This window comes from Rhinoderma darwinii, chromosome 2 (assembly GCF_050947455.1).
Source record: "Rhinoderma darwinii isolate aRhiDar2 chromosome 2, aRhiDar2.hap1, whole genome shotgun sequence".
Classification (NCBI taxonomy): domain Eukaryota; kingdom Metazoa; phylum Chordata; class Amphibia; order Anura; family Rhinodermatidae; genus Rhinoderma; species Rhinoderma darwinii.
The window spans coordinates 324588129-324611739 of NC_134688.1; positions in this window are offsets into that span (position 1 = coordinate 324588129).

Consider the following 23611-nt stretch of genomic DNA (forward strand, 5'->3'; position numbering starts at 1 on the left):
ACCCATTCCGCCACAGCCTGGACCTTGGCGGGTCCATGCGGAATTCATGAGGAGTGAGGATTTGACCCAAAAATGGTATCTCCTGTACCCCAAACACACATTTTTCGGTTTTCGCAAACAGTTTGTTTTCCCGAAGGACCTGGAGCACCTTCCTGACATGCTCAATGTGGGAGGACAGGTCCTTGGAAAACACCAGTATGTCATCAAGGTACACTACAAGAAAAACCCCCAGGTAATCCCTTAAAATTTAATTTATGAAATTCTGGAAGACCGCAGGAGCATTACACAACCCAAAGGGCATGACGAGGTATTCGAAATGACCTTCGGGCGTGTTAAACGCAGTCTTCCACTCATCCACCTCTTTGATGCGGATAAGGTTATACGGCCTTAGAGAACCATTGGGCCCCCTGAACCTGATTAAAGAGATCAGGAATCAAAGGAAGGGGATACTGGTTCCTTACAGTGACCTTATTCAAGTTACGGTAGTCAATGCATGGCCTAAGACCACCATCCTTCTTCCCTACGAAGAAGAAGCCAGCACCTACCGGAGAAGTAGAGGGGTGAATGTAACCCTTGGCAAGGCATTCCTGGATATACTCTCTCATGGCTTCACGTTCGGGACAAGATAGATTAAATATCCTACCCTTAGGGAGCTTAGCTCCTGGTACCAATTCGATAGCACAATCGTATTCTCTATGAGGAGGTAACACTTCGGAGGCCTCCTTAGAGAAAACATCAGCAAAGTCCTGCACAAACTCAGGTAGCGTATTCACCACCTCAGGGGGAGAAATAGAATTAACAGCAAAACATGACGTCAAGCATTCATTACCCCATTTGGTAAGCTCCCCAGTATTCCAGTCAAATGTGGGATTATGCAACTGCAACCAGGGAAGGCCTAAAACCAAATCGGACGATTATCCCTGCATCAACAGAACAGAGCACTGCTCCAAATGCATGGAGCCAACAAGGAGTTCAAAAACAGGGGTATGCTGTGTAAAATAACCATTAGCAAGAGGAGTGGAGTCGATACCCACTACCGGAACAGGTTTAGGCAAATCAATCAAAGGCATAGCTAGAGACATAGCAAATTCCACAGACATGATATTAGTAGAAGACCCTGAATCCACGAAGGCACTGCCGGTAGCAGACCTACCACCAAAAGATTACGTATTACGTTTCATATTTACGGGAAATACCTGTGCGCCCAAGTGACCTCCCCGATGATCACTTAGGCGCGGAAGTTTTCCGGCTGCTTATTCTTACGCCTAGGACAGGTGTTCACTTGATGCTTGTCATCCCCACAATAGAAGCAGAGACCATTCTTCCTGCGGAACTCTCTACGTTGTCGGGGGGACACGGAGGCCCCGAGTTGCATAGGTACCTCCGAGTCTTCCGTGGAAGAGCGAAGGAACGGGACCTCGGGAGGCATCATGGGGGAGTCAGAGGGGAAAACACAAAAACGTTCAAGTTGTCGTTCCCTGAGACGTCGGTCAAGTCGTACCGCTAAAGCCATAACCTGGTCTAGGGAGTCAGAAGAGGGATATGCTAACTAGCAGGTCTTTCAGGGCGTTCGACAGACCCAACCTAAACAGGCACCTTAAGGCAGGGTCATTCCACCGAGAAGCTACGCACCACTTCCTAAAGTCCGAACAGTACTCCTCAACAGGTCTCTTACCCTGACGTAATGTCACCAGCTGACTCTCGGCAAAGGCAGTCCTGTCAGTCTCGTCATAAATGAGTCAGAGAGCAGAAAAGAAACGATCAACGGAGGAAAGTTCAGGGGCGTCAGGAGCCAAGGAGAAGGCCCACTCTTGGGGCCCTTCCTGGAGCCGGGACATAATTATACCCACCCGCTGGCTCTCAGAACCTGAGGAGTGAGGCTTTAAGCGAAAGTAAAGCCTACAACTCTCCCGAAAGGAGAGAAAAGTCCTCCGGTCCCCTGAGAACCGGTCAGGCAACTTGAGGTGGGGTTCAAGGGGTGAGGTGAGGGGCACTACCATGGTAGTGTCAGGCTGGTTGACCCTCTGAGCCAGGGTCTGGACCTGTAGGGAGAGACCCTGCACTTGCTGGGCCAGGGTCTCAAGGGGGTCCATAGTAGAGACAGGGACCAGGGTAGACAAGGTAATGGGCTGTAATGGTGGGGGGGGTAGGGAAACGGACAAGTGAGCCCTAATCTACCCGCCACTCTGTCCCTGCCTACTTGCAACGACCCGCCCTAGACGACGGGGTACAACTGGGCGGCGGTCCCTGCGCTCAGTAAGTGCATGACAAACACGACAAACAAACAAGGGAACACAAGCAAGGGAAATGGGCAGTTGCTCGCGGAAACACCGTGAGCAACAGAGTAGTGAACGAGCCGAGTCAAGCCAGGAGAGTGCGAGGTACAAAGCGAAAAGCAGAAGAGTAGTCGGTAAGCCGGGGTCTGTATGGAGCAGGATCAAAAAGTAGCAGGAGCTGTAGCTGGGCCAGGAAACCTCAAGGAAAGAAATTCACAAGCACAGATGGACAGGAAGAGCAGGCTTAAATAGACCGAGGGCGGGAGCTAGCTGAGTCTGGCCAGGTTGCGATAGGCTCTCCCACTCCTAAGCCTGCCAGCCTGAGTGGAGGAAGCTGGTGTCTGTCTCAGGGATGTACACTCAGGTGTTGACTGATTAATTCTGGGAGTTAACCCTGAAGCAGTGCCTGGCAGATCCTTTACAGTACCCCCCCTTTTATGAGGGGCCACCGGACCCTTTCTAAGTGGACCTGGCTTACTGGGGAAACGCAGGTGGAACCTCCTGACCAATACCCCAGCGTGAACATCCCGGGCGGGTACCCAAGTCCTCTCCTCGGGCCCGTATCCTCTCCAATGGACCAGGTACTGGAGGGAGCCTTGGACCATCTTGCTGTCCACGATCCTGGCCACCTCAAATTCCACCCCCTCAGGGGTGAGGACGGGAACAGGAGGTTTCCTCGAGGGGGCCAAGGACGGGGAGCAGCGTTTCAGGAGGGAGGCATGAAACACGTTGTGTATACGAAAAGACGGGGGTAACTCCAGCCGGAAAGAGACAGGACTGAGGACCTCAATGACCTTATACGGCCCAATAAACCGGGGAGCAAACTTTTTGGACGGAACCTTGAGACGCAAGTTCCTGGATGACAACCACACCAGATCCCCGACCACAAACAGGGGGTTAGCAGAACGTCTTCTATCGGCCTGAGCCTTCTGTATGCTCTGGGACGCCTCTAGGTTCTTCTGAACCTGGGCCCAGACTGTGCACAGATCCCGATGAACGACCTCCACCTCGGGATTGTTGGAACAACCAGGTGAAACGGAGGAGAACCGTGGATTAAACCCAAAATTACAGAAAAAGGGAGAGACCCCTGACGAGTTACTGACCCGGTTATTAAGGGAAAATTCGGCGAGGGGAATGAAAGAAACCCAATCAAATTGACAGTCAGAGACAAAACATCTTAAGTATTGTTCTAGAGACTGATTAGTCCTCTCCGTTTGGCCATTGGTTTCAGGATGGAAGGCAGAGGAGAAGGACAGATCAATCCCCAACTTATTACAGAAGGCTCTCCAAAACAATGAAACAAATTGTACCCCTCTGTCAGAAACAATATTGACGGGGACCCCATGGAGACGCAGGATGTGTTTGATAAACAAGGTAGCCAACGTCTTGGCGTTGGGTAGTTTCTTGAGGGGCACAAAGTGGCACATTTTACTGAAGCGGTCTACCACCACCCACACCACCGACTTGCCTTGGGATGGAGGCAAATCGGTGATAAAATCCATGGAGATATGTGTCCACGGTCTCTGGGGAATGGGCAACGAACGCAGTAAGCCCGCTGGTCGGGACCTGGGAGTCTTGGACCTGGCACAAACCTCACAGGCGGCAACGTAGGCCTTAACGTCTTTAGGCAAACCAGGCCACCAATAATTTCTGGTAATGAGGTGTTTGGTACCCAGGATGCCTGGATGGCCAGATAGTGCGGAGTCGTGATTTTCCCTAAGTACCCTTAGCCGGAATTGCAGGGGAACAAACAGCTTGTTCTCAGGAAGGTTCCCAGGAGCTGAACCTTGATCAGCAGCAATTTCAGAGACTAAATCGGACTCGATAGAGGAAATGACTATACCTGGAGGCAAAATACAAACAGGATCTTCCTCCGAAGGAGGGCTGGCCATGAAGCTACGCGACAGTGCATCCGCCTTAATATTTTTAGACCCGGCCCTATAGGTAACCAAAAAATTGAATCTGGTAAAAAACAACGCCCATCGAGCTTGTCTCGGGTTTAGCCTCCGGGCAGATTCTAGGAAAACCAGATTCTTGTGGTCGGTAAGGACCGTTACCTGGTGCCTAGCCCCCTCCAGGAAGTGGCGCCACTCTTCAAATGCCCATTTAATGGCTAAAAGTTCGCGGTTGCCAATATCATAGTTACACTCCGTGGGCGAAAACTTCCTAGAAAAGTAAGCACAGGGGCGGAGATGGGTGAGGGAGCTGGTACCCTGGGACAAGACGGCCCCCACTCCCACCTCGGACGCGTCAACCTCCACAATAAATGGCTCCCTTTGGTTGGGCTGAACCAGCACGGGGGCCGAGATAAAGCACTTCTTGAGGGTCTCAAAAGCCTGGACGGCCTCAGGGGGCCAATGGAGGACATCAGCACCCTTGCGAGTGAGGTCCGTAAGAGGCTTAGCGACGACCGAGAAGTTAGCAATAAATCTCCTGTAATAGTTAGCGAACCCCAAAAAACACTGTAGCGCTTTCAGGGAGGCAGGTTGGACCCATTCAGCCACAGCCTGAACCTTGGCAGGGTCCATGCGGAATTCATGAGGAGTGAGGATTTGACCTAAAAATGGTATCTCCTGTACCCCAAATACACATTTTTCGATTTTGGCAAACAGTTTGTTTTCTCGAAGGACCTGGAGCACTTTCCTGACATGCTCTATGTGGGAGGACCAGTCCCTGGAAAACACCAATATGTCATCAAGGTACACTACAAGAAATATCCCCAGGTAATTTCTCAAAATCTCATTTATGAAGTTCTGGAAGACCGCAGGGGCATTGCACAACCCAAAGGGCATGACGAGGTATTCGAAATGGCCTTCGGGCGTGTTAAACGCAGTCTTCCACTCATCCCCCTCTTTGATGCGAATAAGGTTATACGCCCCCCGTAGATCCAATTTAGAGAACCATTGGGCCCCCTGAACCTGATTAAAGAGATCAGGAATCAAAGGAAGGGGATACTGGTTCCTTACCGTGACCTTATTCAGGCCACGGTAGTCAATGCATGGCCTAAGACCCCCATCCTTCTTCCCTACGAAGAAGAAGCCAGCACCTACCGGAGAAGAAGAGGGACGAATGTAACCCTTGGCCAGGGATTCCTGGATATACTCCCTCATGGCTTCACGTTCGGGACAAGAAAGGTTAAATATCCTACCCTTAGGAAGCTTAGCTCCTGGTACCAATTCGATAGCGCAATCGTATTCTCTATGAGGCGGTAATACTTCGGAGGCCTCTTTAGAGAAAACATCAGCGAAGTCCTGAACAAACTCGGGTAGCGTATTCACCTCCTTAGGGGGAGAAATAGAATTAACAGAAAAACATGACGTACAACATTCATTACCCCATTTGGTTAGCTCCCCAGTATTCCAGTCAAACGTAGGATTATGCAACTGCAACCAGGGAAGACCTAGAACCAAATCGTACGATAATCCCTGCATCAATAGTACAGAGCATTGCTCCAAATGCATGGAGCCAACAAGGAGTTCAAAAACAGGGGTATGCTGTGTAAAATAACCATTAGCAAGAGGAGTGGAGTCGATACCCACTACCGGAACAGGTTTAGGCAAATCAATCAGAGGCATAGCGAGAGACATAGCAAATTCCACAGACATGATATTAGTAGAGGACCCTGAATCCACGAAGGCACTGCCGGTAGCAGACCTACCACCAAACGAGACCTGAAAGGGAAGCAATATCTTAGTACGTTTCATATTTACGGGAAATACCTGTGCGCCCAAGTGACCTCCCCGATGATCACTTAGACGCGGGAGCTCTCTGGCAGCATTCTTACGCTTGGGACAGTTGTTTACTTGATGCTTGACATCCCCACAGTAGAAGCAGAGACCATTCTTCCTGCGGAATTCTCTACGTTGTTGAGGGGACACGGAGGCCCCGAGTTGCATAGGTATTTCTGAGTCTTTAGGGGAGAAACGAAGCAACGGGACTTCGGGAGGCATCATGGGGGAGTCGGAGGAAAAAACACATAAACGTTCACGTTGTCGTTCCCTGAGACGTCGGTCAAGTCGTACCACTAAAGCCATAACCTGGTCTAAGGAGTCAGAAGAGGGATAACTAACTAGCAGGTCTTTCAGGGCGTTCGACAGACCCAACCTAAACTGGCACCTTAAGGCAGGGTCATTCCACCGAGAAGCTACGCACCACTTCCGAAAGTCAGAGCAATACTCCTCAACAGGTCTCTTACCCTGACGTAAGGTCACCAGCTGACTCTCGGCAAAGGCAGTTCTGTCAGTCTCGTCATAAATAAGTCCGAGAGCAGAAAAGAAACAATCAACGGAGGAAAGTTCAGGGGCGCCAGGAGCCAAGGAGAAGGCCCACTCTTGGGGCCCTTCCTGGAGCCGGGACATAATTATACCCACCCGCTGGCTCTCAGAACCTGAGGAGTGAGGTTTTAAGCGAAAATAAAGCTTACAACTCTCCCGAAAGGAGAGAAAAGCCCTCCGGTCACCTGAGAACCGGTCGGGCAACTTGAGGTGGGGTTCAAGGGGTGCGGTGAGGGGAACTACCAAGGTAGCATCAGGCTGGTTGACCCTCTGAGCCAGGGCCTGGACCTGTAGGGAGAGACCCTGCATTTGCTGAGCCAGGGTTTCACGGGGTTCCATAATGGTGTCAGGGACCAGGGTAGACTAGGTATAGGGCTTGTGAATTTGTAATGGTGGGGGGGGTAGGGAAACGGACAAGTGAGCCCTAATCTACCCGCCACTCTGTCCCTGCCTACTTGCAACGACCCGCCCTAGACGACGGGGTACAACTGGGCGGCGGTCCCTGCGCTCAGTAAGTGCATGACAAACACGACAAACAAACAAGGGAACACAAGCAAGGGAAATGGGCAGTTGCTCGCGGAAACACCGTGAGCAACAGAGTAGTGAACGAGCCGAGTCAAGCCAGGAGAGTGCGAGGTACAAAGCGAAAAGCAGAAGAGTAGTCGGTAAGCCGGGGTCTGTATGGAGCAGGATCAAAAAGTAGCAGGAGCTGTAGCTGGGCCAGGAAACCTCAAGGAAAGAAATTCACAAGCACAGATGGACAGGAAGAGCAGGCTTAAATAGACCGAGGGCGGGAGCTAGCTGAGTCTGGCCAGGTTGCGATAGGCTCTCCCACTCCTAAGCCTGCCAGCCTGAGTGGAGGAAGCTGGTGTCTGTCTCAGGGATGTACACTCAGGTGTTGACTGATTAATTCTGGGAGTTAACCCTGAAGCAGTGCCTGGCAGATCCTTTACATGGGCTTGTGATTATGTAATGATAGGTGTAGGGAAATGGACAAGTGAGCCCTAATCTACCCGCCACTCTGTCCCTGCCTACCTGCAACGACCCGCCCTAGGCGACGGGGTACAACTGGGCGGCGGTCCCTACGCTCAGTAAGTGCACGAGACAAACAGACAAGGGTACACAAAGCTAAGGGAAATGGGGCAGTTGCCCACGGCAACACCGTGAGCAACAAGAGAGGTGAACGAGCCGAATCAAACCAGGAGTGTACGAGGTACCAAACGCAGAGCAGGAGAGTAGTCAGTAAGCCAGGGTCAGTATGGAGCAGGATCAAATAGTCAGGAGCCGTAGCTGGGCCAGGAAACCACACGAGAAGAATCACAAGCAAGGAGGAACAGGAAAGGCAGGGATAAATAGACAGAGGGCGGGAGCTAGCTGAGTCTGGCCAGGCTGCGATAGGCTCTCCCACTCCTAAGCCTGCCAGCCTGAGTGGTGGAAGCTGGAGTCAGTCTCAGAGACATAGACTCAGGTGCCGACTGATTACCTATGGGCGTTAACCCCGAAGCTGTGCCTGGCAGATCCTTTACAATATCATTTAATTTTTACCGCTACACACAATAAACTCTTAAGTAATTGAGAGTATACATACCGGACGGGTTGATGCTTTGACCCCTAGGGACACAGCTGATGAGTAATCTTCCTCCTGAAGATACAAACCGGAAATAAAAGCCAGGAGTGGACACAGAGTTTCCATGCATGCCATGAAGAAGGACACGAGACGTGTCAGAAACGCGTAGGCACAATTAACCAAGGCAAATCTTGATCCTTTACCCTTCACTCATCTCTGTACTCTGCTATGCTACTGAACTATCTTGTTAAGTTCTTTTAAAATTTGTTATATCAATAAAATTGGATCAGGAGTTCCTTTTTACTCACGCTCAGCGCTGGACTTTGTTTCTGCTTTTTTTCCAGTTTACAGCGTAATCTCGCGAGACTACGCCTGCTATGCTGTAAATCACAGAGACACTACAGAAGTGGTCAGGATTCTGAATACACATGATGTCCTGGCTGGAGGTAATGTATATTCATTATCAGGACACTGCAGTAATGTTAGTGTGTGGGTATGAGGCTGCAGATAGCGATATAGCTATATCACTATCTGCAGAGTAAATAAATGGAGAGAAGTGTATGACGCTGATTGGTCAGCGTCATACACTTCTCTCCACAACGCCCACTTGTTCATATACTAAAACACGCCCAGTTGTCCATCGAGAAACTCATTAGCATAAAACTAATATAGGTCACAACTCCTTCAAAAATGATCGTTTTTCTAAGTAAAAAACACTGCTGTGATCTACATTACAGCGCCGATCACATCATGTACAATATAGGCCATTTATAATGTGGTGACAGAGCCTCTTTAAGGTAGCTAGGGATGCCCAGAGCTGGGGCTGAGACTGAAGACAGCATGAGGGTGTAAAATGCAGCTAGAGCATCAGTTTGCAGGCAATCATACAGGGGCTGCAATGATATGGATGCACGTTTAATCCATGGTCCACAATAATCCACTAATCCCAGGAATGCTCTGAGAGAGCGATGGTTGTGTGGGACTGGGTGGTCTTGGATAGCAGTAAGGCTGGAGGGAGTCAGGTGCAATACACCAGCAGACAGGCAATGTCCAAGGAAAACAACAGTGGGCTTACAAAGTTGTAACTTGTTCCTGAACACTTTGCAACCTGTATGGGACAGATACACCAATAATGTGACTGTTTCCGGGGCACATATGTCAACAGAGACACAACACAAAAGCAACTCATTAACATATTGCGATAGACAAGTGGTGGAGTGTTTGGGGCACCACTTATCCAGCAGCTCTTTCATTGTACGGCTTACAATACCAGGGGAATTTGCTGGACCCTGGGAAAGCACCATCCAGGCATTCTGTTTGTGAAGGCAAAATATTGGTAACAATTATCAGTTTCCTTTCTAATAAATTAGCAGTCATTCATACAGACCGTGTTTGTAATATTTCACTTGAGGGACAGAGAAAGAGGCAGCAATATACTTCCTTCTAACATTCTCACACACTGCAACCGGCTGCTGCCCCCCCAGCCCGCCTTTTACAACTTCCTTTTTTTTTTTGTAGAACTACAAGCCCCAGCAAGCCAAAATGCTGAAAGGCAACTAAGTCTCTGCTATATTTGTAACTCTAAGTTTAATTATTTAAACCTTAAATATAAGGTAAATTAAAACGTCAGTGTTCTAGGACTTTTTTTTTACACAATATTTTTAAATATAATAACAATAATAAGCCAGTGTCAGTGTGAATATGCTTTTAGAAGGGGCTCATCCCCGGACCTTTGTAGTAGACGTAGTACTACAATGCCCAGCATTCCCTGAGTGCACTGCAGCGTGGCTGATAGAAATTCTCATTCATTGCCATTTGGCAAGCCAGTGTCAGTGTGAATATGCTTTTAGAAGGGGCTCATCCCCGGCCGGTAACATAAAAAACAAATAACAATCCAACTTGCAATACAGGCAGCCTTTGTAGTAGTAGTAGTAGTAGTACTACAAGGCCCAGCATTCCCTGAGTGCACTGCGGCGTGGCTGATAGAAATTCTCATTCATTGCCATTTGCCAAGCCAGTGTCAGTGTGTGAATACGCTTTTAGAAGGGGCACATCCCCCAGGTTTTGATTCAACTTGCTGCACTCCAGCAGTGAAATGTCTGGTAAAAAAAAGGTTGTGAAAGGACGGGGTAGAGGAAAAAACACCCATGCCGTCTGCTCTTCCAGTCCAAATGTTGGATCTGTTGGTGCCAGACCCAGTACCAGCATTTGTGGCACAAGACATGTGCCCAGTTCCACTAGTAGCAGCAGCGATGTGCCTGCTGGTAGTAGTAGCAGTATCAGCAAGCCAGACTTGTCCATCTCCTCCGGTGGGCGGGTTACTTTAGACAATACGGCCATTGTGGACTGGTTGGCTGGCTCGCGGTCATCTCAGCAGGAAGACTCTGCCGATCTGGCTTCAAGCCAGGTTTAGTTGGATTCCAGATCCTCTACAGTTCCTTGGCACAGCGACAGTAGTGATATAGGTATTTCTAGCGTTTCCATTCCATCATCTATGTCTTCGCTCCCCCTTCCTAGCGGGAAGCCATCTTTCCTGAGAGTCCTAAGAGACATCTCCTCGGATGCGAAGGAAGATACTGAACAACATAGTGATGATGATGATTTGTTTTCCGCGAGTCAGCTAACGGAGAGTGTTGCGGCGGTGGTGGAGGTGGAAGCGGTGTCCGAGACGCATAGCTGCGGTAGTGGGGGTGTTGGTGGTGGTAGCCGTGGTGGCAGACGCAGTAATGAGGGGGGGCATGGAGCCCGCCATGATGTCACATCACATTCACAACACAGTGACAGAAGTGGCGGGGATGATGAGGAAGGCTATGATGATGATGTTGTTTTAGACGTGGGAACCAGGTGACGAGGTGATGACGGCGTCAGAGGAGGGTAGTAGTGGCGGCACTGGCCGTGATAAACAGCCAAGCCGAGGTAGGGGCAGAAGTCAATCTGCAAAACGTTGCAGCGGTAGGGTCAGCTCAGGAGCCGGTGACGGCGACACTGATGCTGGTGTAGGCTCCCGAAAAAAGCCTGCCATATAAGGGGCAAGCTCGGGTGGTGGTGGTGGTGGTGGACGTGGTACTACCTCTTTACGGTACTCTGCCGTGTGGCAATTTTTCTGTACCTTCCCGGAGGACGAAGACATGGCACAGTGCCGTATCTGCAAGCAGAAAGTAAGGCGTGGGTAGGGCAGCAATGTAGGAACTACCACTCTATGTAAACACATGGATCGGCATCACAAGGCCATGTGGGACAATCGATATGCCCCACCATCATCATGTACATCTAATGAAGACCCCTCTGCCGCTGCTCCGAGTCCCTGTCATCTAAGTAGTAACCAGGCCTTATCCACCATGTCGTTGTCATCATCATCATCATCACTGTCATCTAGTGCTCCTCCTACATCCCGTCAGTTATCCATTACGGAATCGTTGTCCAATAAGCAACAATATATACCCAGTCATCCACTTGTCGTGCGGCTTAATTCACACCTGGCTAAGTTGTTGGTGGTGCAGTCGCTGCCGTACCACCTGGTCGACTCCGCCGGCTTCAAGCAATTGATGGCGTGCGCTAAGCCTAGGTGGCGAATACCTAGCCGACATTACTTCTCCAAAACAGCTGTCCCTGCCTTGCACAAGCATGTGGAGGAAAAGGTGTGCCAGTCCTTGCAATTATCCGTGTGCAGCAGGGTACATGCCACCGTCGACACGTGGAGCAGCAACTATGGGCAGGGACAGTACATGTCTTTCACGGCCCACTGGGTCAATATTTTGCAGTCCGATGTACCACCGCAGCAATGCCAGGCATTACCACCTCCACGCTTGTATCTTTCTGGTTCAACTCCGGACACCAGGCGCCCACCATCCTCCTCCTCCTCGCCTTCCTCCTTGGAGGTCTTCCCGTCCCCGACAGGACACAGCGTATCTTCCACTCCTCCTCCCTCCTCTTTTCATAGGTGCAAGGTGAAGCGCCACAACGCTGTCTTACACCTGCTGAGCCTGTGCGAGAAAAGCCACACAGGGCAGGAGCTGCTGCTGTGCATCAAGGAGGAAACCGCACGCTGGCTGTCTCCTCTGAAACTCACACTGGGCAATGTTGTCTCTGATAACGGCAAGAACGTTGTGGCTGCACTGCGTCTAGGTCACCTGACACACGCTCCTTGCATGGCACATGGGATCAATCTGGTCATAACACGCTTCTTAAAGTCATATGTTGGTTTGAAGGGTGTGCTGGCCATGTCCAGGAGGGTTTGCGTTCGCTTTAGACGTTTGTATGCATTTAAGCACGCCCTCCTGGACTTGCAGCGTCAAAACAATCTCCCAGAACACAGCCTGATTTGCGGCGTTCCAACACGCTGGAATTCCACCCTGCACATGTTGGACCGTCTGTACGAACAGCGGAAAGCTGTGAATGATTTCCTGATGCAGCAGACGGGCAGCGTTTGGAGCCAGTGTAATTTCGAGCTCAGGCACTGGCAGCTGGTTAGAGACGCATGTCGCGTTTTGAGGCCCTTTGAAGAGATGTTATGCCGCTGATATTCATTATGGAGCAAACGCTCACAGCGATGATTCAGCAAAGGATGGAGGAAGGATCACATCTGGCTATGGATGTTGAGGAGGAGGAGGAGGAGGAGGAGGAAACAGGACCTGAAGAGGAGCTTGATTTGGAGATGGAATCACAGGAAGGGATAGGGGACAAGGCAGCCGCACAACATGACAGTGATGGTGGTGATGACGAGTCTGACGACGACCTTGATGATGGACAACCATGGCAATATGGGGCGGAGATGGAACCAACCGGGCCCTCTGAAACGCTGGCCAGGATGGCGAGCTGTATGCTTCGTTACTTGCACGCTGACTGTCCTATTGTTAGCATGAAAAAACACCCGAAAAAGGCCATACTTACAAATGGACACAGCCAGGTCAGAAACGCTGATGAAGGAGTGAGCAGGTGCTTTAAATAATAATAGCCACTCCCACTAGTCTTGAGGGGAGTGGTGTGTGTGGTGCATGGGATGTGTAGTAAGAAATAATAAATGAATAGTGTGTGTGCAAGTGTAATACTATAAGTGAAATATAGGGGGCAGTAATGAGTGAAGTGCCTCAATAGAAATAAATGGATAATGGGGTGCAAGTGTGTGAAACATGGAGGGATAGTGTGTACGTCATGAGGCACAACGTGTATAGCCAGGTAGAAGCCTATTTGTGACGCCTTGATAGTTCATAGAGCGGGCTACCCTGCTTGCTATGCCAAACAACAACACACCATGCTCTCCCAGCATCAAAGACCCGGCTGTGTCCAAGAGAAGCGAATATACGTAATAATGAAAAATACCTGGGGTATTAGTGATCATTTTGGCCAAAAGGACGCAAGCTCGCAATCCACGACAAGGATCCCCAGACTTGCGAGTCCCTAACTCCTTAACTGGAACAGAATGTTCCTGATGCACAGACAGAACCGATAAAAACAAGGGGACATATACAAAAACACAGAAAAAGGCCATACTTACAAATGGACACAGCCAGGTCAGAAACGCTGATGAAGGAGTGAGCAGGTGCTTTAAATAATAATAGCCACTCCCACTAGTCTTGAGGGGAGTGGTGTGTGTGGTGCATGGGATGTGTAGTAAGAAATAATAAATGAATAGTGTGTGTGCAAGTGTAATACTATAAGTGAAATATAGGCACTATTGAGGCACTTCACTCATTACTGCCCCCTATATTTCACTTATAGTATTACACTTACACACACACTATTCATTTATTATTTCTTACTACACATCCCATGCACCACACACACCACTCCCCTCAAGACCAGTGGGAGTGGGTATTATTATTTAAAGCACCTGCTCACTCCTTCATCAGCGTTTCTGACCTGGCTGTGTCCATTTCTAAGTATGGCCTTTTTCGGTGTTATTGTTAGCATGAAGCAAAGAGATGAGTACTGGATAGCCACACTTTTAGACCCTCTGTATAAAGCCAGAATGGGGGAGTTTTTTGCGCCTTCCGAGAGGGAGGCAAAATTGGCTTATTATCGAGAGAAGCTATGCAGCCAGCTTGTCACGGCTTTCAAATGGCAAACACCTGCTGCAAGCATGTCTGACCGGGGGGGCCACTCTACGTTTCCCACTGTCTCATCGTTCCACCGCCTCTGGCAGAGCTACCTCTGCAATAGGCGGCAGCAGCGGCAGCAGCAGCAGCTAATTCAGTTTGGAAAATATGATGACAACATTTTTACATCCAATACCCTGACCTGACACACATCGTAGTCACCAAAGGGATGTTCACCATCACCAGGTGCAGCACCTAAACAACCAGGTTCACTCGTACCTGGACTGTGCCCTTTCTCCATCAGAAATGCTGATCCCAGACCCCATGGACTTCTGGGTCAGCAGATTGGATCATTGGCAAGAACTGGCCCAGTTTGCCATGGGTGTACTGTCTTGTCCACCCTCCAGTGTAGCGTCAGAGAGGGTATTCAGCGCGGCAGGGGGCTTCGTCACCCCTAAGCGAACAAGATTGTCCGCCAACAGCTTGGAAAATCTCACGTTTCTGAAAATGAATCAAGCGTGGATCGGTGAGGATTTTAAAACCCCTGTGCCTGATGCCACTGATTAGATCTGACATTGCTGCTGCTGCTACTGCCGCTGCCGCCTGCTACTGCCGCCTGCTACTACGGGATTCTGTCCTGTCCACTCTTTTTTTAATGTGCCGCTGTTGGTGCTGCTACTACTTCTACCACCAATCCACCCCCAGTGCCGTCTGCTACAAGCAGGCCTGCCCCACCACAGGGCTTTGTCCTGTGACTGTCCAGTCTCTTTTAATGTGCTGCTACTACTACTACTACCACCACCCTTGCTGTCCGTTGGCTACCTCTACTACCACCAATACACCTCCACTGCCGTCTGCTACAAGCAGGCCTGCCCCACCACAGGGCTTTGTCCTGTGACTGTTGTCCAGTCTCTTTTTTTAATGTGCTGCTACTACTACTACCACCCTTGCTGTCTGTGTTGGCTACCTCTACTACCACCAATACACCTACTCTGCCGTCTGCTACAAGCAGGCCTGAGGCCAGCCCCACCACATGGCTTTGTCCTGTGACTGTCCAGTCTGTTTTAATATGCTGCTACTACTACTACTACCACCACCCTTGCTGTCCGTTGGCTACCTCTACTACCATAATAATTCACTGAATTCTAACAATATATATTGTGCTCCCACAAATATGAACAATTGGAAATTCACTGAAGTGATAATGAGTAAAATGTATAACTTTTATTTCATATTTATCTAAAAACAGGGGTACAATCACCACTGTGAAAAGCCCAACCGTGTATTTAAAAACTTATTAAACAAAATACTCCAAGTCCTAGTTCGTTTGCGAACCCTTTATGACTGGGTATATAACAGAGATATCAAATTGTGGAATCAGCGTTTGAACATTGGTGTAGCAGTGGTTTAGACCCTCGTACAAACAGGAGCCTGCGTTGACCGCGCCTGAATCTTCCAATGTACAGATGCACAACAATGCCACTGCCCCCTACGCAAAATTCCCTCACTTCACCCGACCCTACGCGTTTCTATACTTATCATCAGGGGTCTGTCAGTCTGGCCAGGATGCCAGCGAAATTTTCTTCAGCAGCAAGTATTCTACTGCACAACACGGAAGCATGCACGCATAGATGTCAGCGGCATACCTCTACTACCACAAATACACCTCCACTGCCGTCTGCTACAAGCAGGCCTGCCCTCCACAGGGCTTTGTCTGTGACTGTCCAGTCTGTTTTAATGTGCTGCTACTACTACTACTACTACTACTACCACCACCCGTGCTGTCCATTGGCTACCTCTACTACCACCAATACACCTCCACTGCCGTCTGCTACAAGCAGGCCTGAGGCCAGCCCCACCACATGGCTTTGTCCTGTGACTGTCCAGTCTGTTTTAATATGCTGCTACTACCAGTCTACCACCCTTGCTGTCTGTGTTGGCTACCTCTACTACCACCAATACACCTCCACTGCTGTCTGCTACAAGCAGGCCTGAGGCCTGCCCCACCACAGGGCTTTGTCCTGTGACTGTCGTCCAGTCCCTTTTTTTTAATGTGCTGCTACTACTACTACCACCCTTGCTGTCTGTGTTGGCTACCTCTACTACCACCAATACACCTCCACTGCCGCCCGTCTGCTACAAGCAGGCCTGAGGCCTGCCCCACCACAGGGCTTTGTCCTGTGACTGTCGTCCAGTCTCTTTTTTTAATGTGCTGCTACTACTACTACCACCCTTGCTGTCTGTGTTGGCTACCTCTACTACCACCAATACACCTCCACTGCCACCCGTCTGCTACAAGCAGGCCTGAGGCCTGCCCCACCACAGGGCTTTGTCCTGTGACTGTCGTCCAGTCTCTTTTTTTAATGTGCTGCTACTACTACTACCACCCTTGCTGTCTGTGTTGGCTACCTCTACTACCACCAATACACCTCCACTGCCGTCTGCTACAAGCAGGCCTGCCCCACCACAGGGCTTTGACCTGTGACTGTCCCGTCTCTTTTAATGTGCTGCTACTACTACTACTACTACTACTACCACCACCCTTGCTGTCTGTTGGCTACCTCTACTACCACCAATACACCTCCACTGCCGTCTGCTACAAGCAGGCCTGAGGCCTGCCCCACCACAGGGCTTTGTCCCGTGACTGTCGTCCAGTCTCTTTTTTTTAATGTGCTGCTACTACTACTACCACCCTTGCTGTCTGTTGGCTACCTCTACTACCACCAATACACCTCCACTGCCGTCTGCTACAAGCAGGCCTGGAGGGCTTGTGAAATGCCATTGCTTGTTGCTTTTACATCCATGTATGGAAGAACCCCGGCAGGCATCTGCCAATAAAAAGGGTCCAATTTTGGAGGGCTTGTCAAAAGCCATTGCTTGTTGCTTTTACATCCATGTATGGAAGAACCCCGGCAGGCATCTGCCAATAAAAAGGGTAAATTTTTGGAGGGCTTGTGAAAAGCCATTGCTTGTTGCTTTTACATCCATGTATGGAAGAGCCCCGGCAGGAATCTGCCAATAAAAAAGGTCAATTTTTTGAGGGCTTGTCAAAAGCCATTGCTTGTTGCTTTTACATCCATGTATGGAAGAACCCCGGCAGGCATCTGCCAATAAAAAGGGTAAATTTTTGGAGGGCTTGTCAAAAGCCATTGCTTGTTGCTTTTACATCCATGTATGGAAGAACCCCGGCAGGCATCTGCCAATACAAAGGGTACATTTTTGGAGGGCTTGTGAAAAGCCATTGCTTGTTGCTTTTACATCCATGTATGGAAGAACCCCGGCAGGCATCTGCCAATAAAAAAGGTCAATTTTTGGAGGGCTTGTGAAAAGCCATTGCTTGTTGCTTTTACATCCATGTATGGAAGAACCCCGGCAGGCATCTGCCAATAAAAAAGGTCAATTTTTTGAGGGCTTGTCAAAAGCCATTGCTTGTTGCTTTTACATCCATGTATGGAAGAACCCCGGCAGGCATCTGCCAATAAAAAGGGTAAATTTTTGGAGGGCTTGTGAAAAGCCATTGCTTGTTGCTTTTACATCCATGTATGGAAGAACCCCGGCAGGCATCTGCCAATAAAAAGGGTACATTTTTGGAGGGTTGTGAAAAGCCATTGCTTGCTGCTTTTACATCCATGTATGGAAGAACCCCGGCAGGCATCTGCCAATAAAAAGTGTCAATTTTTTGAGGGCTTGTCAAAAGCCATTGCTTGTTGCTTTTACATCCATGTATGGAAGAACCCCGGCAGGCATCTGCCAATTAAAAGGGTAAATTTTTGAAGGGCTTGTAAAAAGCCATTGCTTGTTGCTTTTACATCCATGTATGGAAGAACCCCGGCAGGCATCTGCCAATAAAAAGGGTAAATTTTTGGAGGGAATTGTGAAAAGCCATTGCTTGTTGCTTTTACATCCATGTATGGAAGAACCCCGGCAGGCATCTGCCAATAAAAAGGGTACATTTTTGGAGGGCTTGTGAAAAGCCATTGCTTGTTGCTTTTACATCCATGTATGGAAGAACCCCGGCAGGCATCTGCCAATAAAAAGGGTAAATTTTTGGAGGGCTTGTCAAAAGCCATTGCTTGTTGCTTTTACATCCATGTATGGAAGAACCCCGGCAGGCATCTGCCAATAAAAAGGGTACATTTTTGGAGGGTTGTGAAAAGCCATTGCTTGTTGCTTTTACATCCATGTATGGAAGAACCCCGGCAGGCATCTGCCAATAAAAAGGGTAAATTTTTGGAGGGCTTGTCAAAAGCCATTGCTTGTTGCTTTTACATCCATGTATGGAAGAACCCCGGCAGGCATCTGCCAATAAAAAGGGTACATTTTTGGAGGGTTGTGAAAAGCCATTGCTTGTTGCTTTTACATCCATGTATGGAAGAACCCCGGCAGGCATCTGCCAATAAAAAGGGTAAATTTTTGGAGGGCTTGTGAAAAGCCATTGCTTGTTGCTTTTACATCCATGTATGGAAGAACCCCGGCAGGCATCTGCCAATAAAAAGGGTACATTTTTGGAGGGTTGTGAAAAGCCATTGCTTGCTGCTTTTACATCCATGTATGGAAGAACCCCGGCAGGCATCTGCCAATAAAAAGTGTCAATTTTTTGAGGGCTTGTCAAAAGCCATTGCTTGTTGCTTTTACATCCATGTATGGAAGAACCCCGGCAGGCATCTGCCAATTAAAAGGGTAAATTTTTGAAGGGCTTGTAAAAAGCCATTGCTTGTTGCTTTTACATCCATGTATGGAAGAACCCCGGCAGGCATCTGCCAATAAAAAGGGTAAATTTTTGGAGGGAATTGTGAAAAGCCATTGCTTGTTGCTTTTACATCCATGTATGGAAGAACCCCGGCAGGCATCTGCCAATAAAAAGGGTACATTTTTGGAGGGCTTGTCAAAAGCCATTGCTTGTTGCTTTTACATCCATGTATGGAAGAACCCCGGCAGGCATCTGCCAATAAAAAGGGTACATTTTTGGAGGGTTGTGAAAAGCCATTGCTTGTTGCTTTTACATCCATGTATGGAAGAACCCCGGCAGGCATCTGCCAATAAAAAGTGTCAATTTTTTGAGGGCTTGTCAAAAGCCATTGCTTGTTGCTTTTACATCCATGTATGGAAGAACCCCGGCAGGCATCTGCCAATTAAAAGGGTAAATTTTTGAAGGGCTTGTAAAAAGCCATTGCTTGTTGCTTTTACATCCATGTATGGAAGAACCCCGGCAGGCATCTGCCAATAAAAAGGGTAAATTTTTGGAGGGCTTGTGAAAAGCCATTGCTTGTTGCTTTTACATCCATGTATGGAAGAACCCCGGCAGGCATCTGCCAATAAAAAGGGTAAATTTTTTGAGGGCTTGTCAAAAGCCATTGCTTGTTGCTTTTACATCCATGTATGGAAGAACCCCGGCAGGCATCTGCCAATTAAAAGGGTAAATTTTTGAAGGGCTTGTAAAAAGCCATTGCTTGTTGCTTTTACATCCATGTATGGAAGAACCCCGGCAGGCATCTGCCAATAAAAAGGGTAAATTTTTGGAGGGCTTGTGAAAAGCCATTGCTTGTTGCTTTTACATCCATGTATGGAAGAACCCCGGCAGGCATCTGCCAATAAAAAGGGTAAATTTTTGGAGGGCTTGTCAAAAGCCATTGCTTGTTGCTTTTACATCCATGTATGGAAGAACCCCGGCAGGCATCTGCCAATAAAAAGGGTACATTTTTGGAGGGTTGTGAAAAGCCATTGCTTGTTGCTTTTACATCCATGTATGGAAGAACCCCGGCAGGCATCTGCCAATAAAAAGGGTAAATTTTTGGAGGGCTTGTCAAAAGCCATTGCTTGTTGCTTTTACATCCATGTATGGAAGAACCCCGGCAGGCATCTGCCAATAAAAAGGGTACATTTTTGGAGGGTTGTGAAAAGCCATTGCTTGTTGCTTTTACATCCATGTATGGAAGAACCCCGGCAGGCATCTGCCACCATAAAGGGTAAATTTTTTTTAGGGCTTGTCAAAAGCCATTGCTTCTTCTTTTACCACCTTATATGTATGAACCCTGGCAGGCATCAGCCGCCTAAAATGGTTCATTTTTGTACCTTTTTTAACAATGCATTAAGCATACAACATGCACAAGTGCAGTGGTTTCTGTTAGGCTGGGTTCACACGACCTATTTTCAGACGTAAACGAGGCGTATTATGCCCCGTTTTACGTCTGAAAATAGGGCTACAATACGTCGGCAAACATCTGCCCATTCATTTGAATGGGTTTGCCGACGTACTGTGCAGACGACCTGTTATTTACGCGTCGTCGTTTGACAGCTGTCAAACGACGACGCGTAAAAATACAGCCTCGTCAAAAGAAGTGCAGGACACTTCTTTGGACGTTTTTGGAGCTGTTTTCTCATAGACGTTAAGGGTATGTTCACACGTAGTCAACAAAAACGTCTGAAAATCCAGAGCTGTTTTCAAGGGAAAACAGACCCTGCTGTTCAGACGTTTTTTTACCAACTCGCATTTTTCGCGGCGTTTTCACGCCGTTTTCGCAGCGTTTTTTACGTCCGTTTTTGGAGCTGTTTTCATTGGAGTCTATGAGAAAACCGCTCCAAAAACGTCCAAAGAAGTGTCCTGCACTTCTTTTGACGAGGCTGTATTTTTACGCGTCGTCGTTTGACAGCTGTCAAACGACGACGCGTAAATAACAGGTCGTCTGCACAGTACGTCGGCAAACCCATTCAAATGAATGGGCAGATGTTTGCCGACGTATTTGAGACGTATTTCGAGATGTAAAACGAGGCAAAATACGCCTCGTATACGTCTGAAATTTGGCCGTGTGAACATACCCTAAGTTATCACCGTGTCCCATCCGTTTTCCTATACCCATACATGTTGGCGTAACTTTGACACTAACTTTGCCTTAAAGACAGCTCAAAAGTACTTGGATACACTCATGGGTGACCTAAGAGTGTTATACAGGGCTTTTAGGGCTTTTAAACAGTGTTATACACGATTTTTAGGGGCTTTCTTGTATTACAGGTTCGGTCAGAACTAGTTCGGACTTTTTCACGAAATTCGGCGAACCTGCCGAACGGAACTTTTCATAAGTTCGCTCATCTCTACCCGTAAGTCATAGGCGCTCGATCTTGTTTGCATTCGTTTTTGCACCTGCCAGCCGCTTCAGAAGCACCTTCTTTGACTTCTCTGGCTGTTTCTGAGGCAAGCTATTGACCCGTAAGTCATAGGTGCTCGCTGTAATTTGCATTCAATTCTGCGCCTGGCAGCCGGTTTAGAAGCACCATCTTTGACTTCTCTGGCTGTTTCTGAGGCCAGCTATTGACCCATAAGTCATAGGTGCTCGCTGTAAATTGCATTAGTTTCTGCGCCTGGTAGCAGGTTGAGATGCACCGTCGTTGACTTCTCTGGCTGTTTCTGAAGCTAGCTATTAACGTGTAAGTCATAGGCGCTCGCTGTAAATTTCATTTGTTTCTGTGCCTGGCAGCCGGTTCAGAAGCACCGTCTTTGACTTCTCTGGCTGTTCCTGAGGCTAGCTATTGACCCGTAAGTCATAGGCGCTCGATCTTGTTTGCATTCATCTCTGCGCCAGGCAGCCGGTTCAGAAGCACCATCTTTGACTTCTCTGGCTGTTTCTGAGGCTAGCTATTGACCCGTAAGTCATAGGCGCTCGATCTTGTTTGCATTCATCTTTGCGCCTGGAAGCCGGTTAAGAAGCACCGTCGTTGACTTCTCTGGCTGTTTCTGAAGCTAGCTATTAACGCGTAAGTCATAGGCGCTCGCTGTAAATTGCATTTGTTTCTGTGCCTGGCAGCCAGTTCAGAAGCACCGTCTTTGACTTCTCTGGCTGTTCCTGAGGCTAGCTATTGACCCGTAAGTCATAGGCGCTCGCGGTAAAGTGCATTCGTTTCTGCGCCTGGCAGCAGGTTGAGAAGCACCTACTTTGACTTCTCTGGCTGTTTCTGAGGCTAGCTATTGACCCGTAAGTCATAGCAGCGAGATCTTGTTTGCATTAATTTCTGCGCCTGGCAGCCGGTTCAGAAGCACCTTCTTTGACTTCTCTGGCTGTTTCTGAGGCTAGCTATTGACCCGTAAGTCATAAGTGCTCACGGTAAATTGCATTAGTTTCTGCGCCTGGCAGCCGTTTCAGAAGCACCGTCTTTGAGTTCTCTGGCTGTTTCTGAGGCTAGCTATTGACCCGTACGTCATAGGCGTTCGCTGTAAATTGCTTTAGTTTCTGCGCCTGGCAGCCGGTTCAGAAGCACCGTCTTTGACTTCTCTGGCTGTTTCTGAGGCTAGCTATTGACCCATAAGGCATAGCAGCGAGATCTTGTTTGCATTCGTTTCTGCGCCTGGCAGCCGGTTTAGAATCACCTTCTTTGACTTCTCTGGCTGTTTCTGAGGCTAGCTATTGACCCGTAAGTCATAGGCATTTGCTGTAAATTGCATTCGTTTCTGCACCTGGCAGCCGGTTCAGAAGCACCTTCTTTGACTTCTCTGGCTGTTTCTGAGGCTAGCTATTGACCCGTAAGTAATAGGCGCTCGCTATAAATTGCATTAGTTTCTGCGCCTGTCAGCCAGTTCAGAAGCACCATGTGTGACTACTCTGGCTGTTTCTGAGGCTAGCTATGTACCTGTACGTCATAGGCGCTCGATATTGTTTGCATTCGTTTCTGCGCCTGCCAGCCGGTTCAGAAGCACCGTCTTTGACTTCTCTGGCTGTTTCTGAGGCTAGCTATTGACGCGTAAGTCATAGGCGCTCGCTGTAAATTGCATTTGTTTCTGCGCCTGGCAGCTGGTTCAGAAGCACATTCGTTGACTTCTCTGGCTGTTTCTGAGGCTAGCTATTGACCCGTAAGTCATAGGCGCTCTATCTTGTTTGCATTCGTTTCTGCGCCTGGCAGCCGGTTCAGAAGCACCTTCTTTGACTTCTCTGGCTGTTTCTGAAGCTAGCTATTGACGCGTAAGTCATAGGCGCTCGCTGTAAATTGCATTTATTTCTGCGCCTAGCAGCCGGTTCAGAAGCACCGTCATTGACTTCTCTGGCTGCTACTGAAGCTAGCTATTGACGCGTAAGTCATGGGCGCTCGCTGTAAATTGCATTTGTTTCTGCGCCTGGCAGCCGGTTCAGAAGCACCGTCTTTGACATCCCTGGCTTTTTCTGAGGCTAGCTATTGACCCGTAAGTCATAGGCGCTCGATTTTGTTTGCATTCATTTCTGCGCCAGGCAGCCGGTTCAGAAGCACATTCGGTGCCTTCTCTGGCTGTTTCTGAGGCTAGCTATTGACCCGTAAGTCATAGGTGCTCGCGGTAAATTGCATTAGTTTCTGCGCCTGACAGCCGTTTCAGAAGCACCGTCTTTGACTTCTCTGTCTGTTTCTGAGGCTAGCTGTTAACCCGTAAGTCATAGGCGTTCGCTGTAAATTGCTTTAGTTTCTGCGCCTGGCAGCCGGTTCAGAAGCACCTTCTTTGAC